The sequence below is a fragment of the Bubalus kerabau genome, chromosome 5 (assembly GCF_029407905.1).
Source record: "Bubalus kerabau isolate K-KA32 ecotype Philippines breed swamp buffalo chromosome 5, PCC_UOA_SB_1v2, whole genome shotgun sequence".
Lineage (NCBI taxonomy): Eukaryota > Metazoa > Chordata > Mammalia > Artiodactyla > Bovidae > Bubalus > Bubalus kerabau.
The window spans coordinates 89,511,603-89,513,987 of record NC_073628.1 but is presented as its reverse complement, the minus strand read 5'-3'; the positions used below and the strand labels follow the sequence as shown (position 1 = coordinate 89,513,987).

The 2,385-nt window shown below is 39.6% G+C and overlaps 1 long non-coding RNA gene across 1 annotated transcript; it reads right to left on the bottom strand.

Annotated features, from left to right (window-relative positions):
- Nucleotides 1-303: 303 nt before the first annotated feature.
- LOC129653969 (uncharacterized) lies at nucleotides 304-2,068 on the bottom strand. The gene is made up of 3 exons (XR_008715330.1): nucleotides 1,880-2,068; nucleotides 1,524-1,769; nucleotides 304-486 (listed from the first exon to the last, which is right to left on the bottom strand). It is a non-coding gene; the product is annotated as an uncharacterized LOC129653969 (long non-coding RNA).
- Nucleotides 2,069-2,385: the final 317 nt, after the last annotated feature.

The window sequence follows — 2,385 nt, the reverse complement described above, 5'->3', positions numbered from 1 at the left end:
TGGGACTCTCCAGGCAAGAATAGTGGAGTGGGTTGCCATTCCCTTCTCCGGTAGCAGTGCAGTATATACTATTGGAAAAAGTCTGCACGTAGATAAAACTGAGTAGTTGAAATCAATGTTGTTCAAGGGTCAACTGTATTTCCTAGCTACTTCATAATTTATCATTCCTCAAACCCTTCTCCTTTGTTAAAATGATATATAAACTACTGATTCTAACCATTTCTTTGAGTTTCACTTCTTTTCTGTGAACTCATCCTGCAAATAAATATGAATAAAAGCTATACTTTCTTCTTGTTAGTTCATCTTTTGTTAGTTTAATTTGCAGGCTCCCAAGGATTGAATCTAAGATAGCAGGGAAAAAGCTTTTCCTCCTTTGCAGTAGAATTGGGAGTCTAGATCACCAAGGGATTGAGCACGTCACAGGACTTTGTGGAGCTCCAAAATTCAGATATACAGGTCCCCGGATTCCAAACCACGATGAAAGCACTTTGGTGACAGAAAACAACCACAAAGTAAAACAGACATCAGACACATTTTGAAAACAAATAACTTCCCCCTCCCCCCAAACCCGCTTGGATTCTGTTTTCACATAATCTGGTGAAGAAGGTTTCTGCAGAAATCAAAGGAAGTTCAGGCCCTGGTCCCATACATCCCCAGGCTTCTTACTCTTCCAGGGTCTGTTCCCTGACTCTCCAGCCTGTTGGGGCTAGGGTCCCTGGACCTCAGCGCTGGACTCAAGCCCCCTTCCTGGTTTCAGGGACCTCCTCTAAGGCCCTCCTAGGAGCTTCAGCTCCCAGAATCTGTCTTACTCTGTTCTCCTCTTGCTGCTTGGCCTACAGGTGAATTCTCTTTGTCTTGTCTTCTTCTTGCCCCAAGCCACCTCTGGTGGAGGTCTGCCCTGACATTCTGGACCACAGTCCTGTTGATCTGGGATATGGATGACAGCTGTAAGCCACACAACAGTGACCGTCAGCAGGGCTGAAACCCTCAGTTCTTGAATAAAAAGACCAGTGTTCCTCAAAGTCTCTGTTGACCAGACCTGTAGCAACAGATCCCCTGGAAGCCTCTTAGAAATATTTAGGCCCATCCCTCAATTTTCTGAATTGGAAACTGTCAGGCTGAGGCCTGGCAATCTCGTTTAATAAGCATTTCAAGCAGAGTGACAGAGACCATAAGCCTGAAATATTTACATCTGACACTTTGGAGAAAATTTTTGTTGACCTCTGCTCTAGGCAAAGCTGCTTTGAAATCTATAATGTTTGGCATGGTGTGGCAGCTATCAGCTGCACCCCAAAACACAGGCCAGTTACACAGATTTCACTGCACAGAATCTATTTCTGTGACTTGCAGCTAAATTAATTTACATCTCTAAAAAATGCTAATAGTGCTGATTTTCATTCTGTGTTCATCCTTTGTGAAATTGACCAATAAATTAAGCTTCCTGTGTTTTAAAATCGAGAAACAGATGTATCTTTTAGTCGCTCTTTGAAGGCTATAGGCCCAATGTTTTTGCATTTATTTACCTTAGAAAGTGTGCAACACGAAGTCAAAAGGCTCCTTGACTAGCAGTGAAAGTGTCAGTTTTCTTACCCTCTGATGCATCTATTCACAGCAGCTCGTACAGATTCTGAAGCCAGAATTTTTTCTGGGTGTGTTGAGATTATACTCAGTGCTTGTGAGATTGTTGGGGGTGTGGTAGGTAACCAGGATACTGTTCCAGATTTCTTTGGTGCAGGAATAATGCACAACTCCCCTTGGTGGAAAAATACCTACAAAGTGGTATAGTTTCCATACTTGGCATTGACAAAATCCAGATACATATGAAAATGATGCAACATGGTTTCACCTTTATAAATTTTCTAAACTTGGATATACTTACCCTGTTGGCACTATTATCAGGATCCAACCATTTAGGGAGAAAGTCAGCAGCTTCTATTAACAAGAATTCACCGTCATTGTCTTCGATCCTAACGCAAAAGAAATTTCAACTTTGAATTAAAAGAAGTACATATTTGCTAATAATCAAAACAGATCTGTTCTAATACATTTTTGCCCTAATTTTAGTAAATAAATATATGAGTATATACCATAGATTTCTATAATTATGTAGATTTCTATGATTAAGCAAAATGTTTTAAGATACCATTAAGTACTGAAGGGAGTCTCTAAAATTGTAAGGAGGAATTCGAGAGTGATAGGAGAAAAAAATAAGTACATAAATAAATAGCAGTAGAAAAAAATGTGAAAAATATACCAAGTCTTGGAAAAAAGAAAAAAATCACATACAGCCAAGATTAGGAAAACCTTTATGGAGGAAGTACTATTGGGCCCTGAAAGATACTTTTGTTTTGACTCATCTGCATCACTTTTTAAAAATTTAAATTT